The sequence below is a fragment of the Physeter macrocephalus genome, chromosome 14, assembly GCF_002837175.3.
Source record: "Physeter macrocephalus isolate SW-GA chromosome 14, ASM283717v5, whole genome shotgun sequence".
Lineage (NCBI taxonomy): Eukaryota > Metazoa > Chordata > Mammalia > Artiodactyla > Physeteridae > Physeter > Physeter macrocephalus.
In genome coordinates, this window is record NC_041227.1 from 25,358,556 (window position 1) to 25,359,066 (window position 511).

The following is a 511-nucleotide window of genomic DNA, read 5'->3' on the forward strand; positions in this document are numbered from 1 at the left end:
TCAGTGTCTTATAGTTTTCTGCATACAGGTCTTTTGTCTCCTTAGGTAGGTTTATTCCTAGGTATTTTATTCTTTTTGTTGCAATGGTAAATGGGAGGATTTCCTTAATTTCTCTTTCAGATTTTTCATCATTAGTATATAGGAATGCAAGAGATTTTTGTGCATTAATTTTGTATCCTGCTACTTTAGCAAATTCATTGATTAGCTCTAGTAGTTTTCTGGTGGCATCTTTAGGATTCTCTATGTAAGCAGTGACAAGTTTACTTCTTCTTTTCCAATTTGGATTCCTTCTATTTCTTTTTATTCTCTGATTTATGTGGCTAAAACTTCCAAAAGTATGTTGAATAATGGTGGTGCGAGTGGACATCCTTGTCTTGTTCCTGATTTTAGAGGAAATGGTTTCAGTTTTTCACCATTGAGAACAATGTTGGCTGTAGGTTTGTCATATATGGCCTTTATTATGTTGAGGTAAGTTCTCTCTATGCCTACTTTCTGGAGAGTTTTTTTTTTT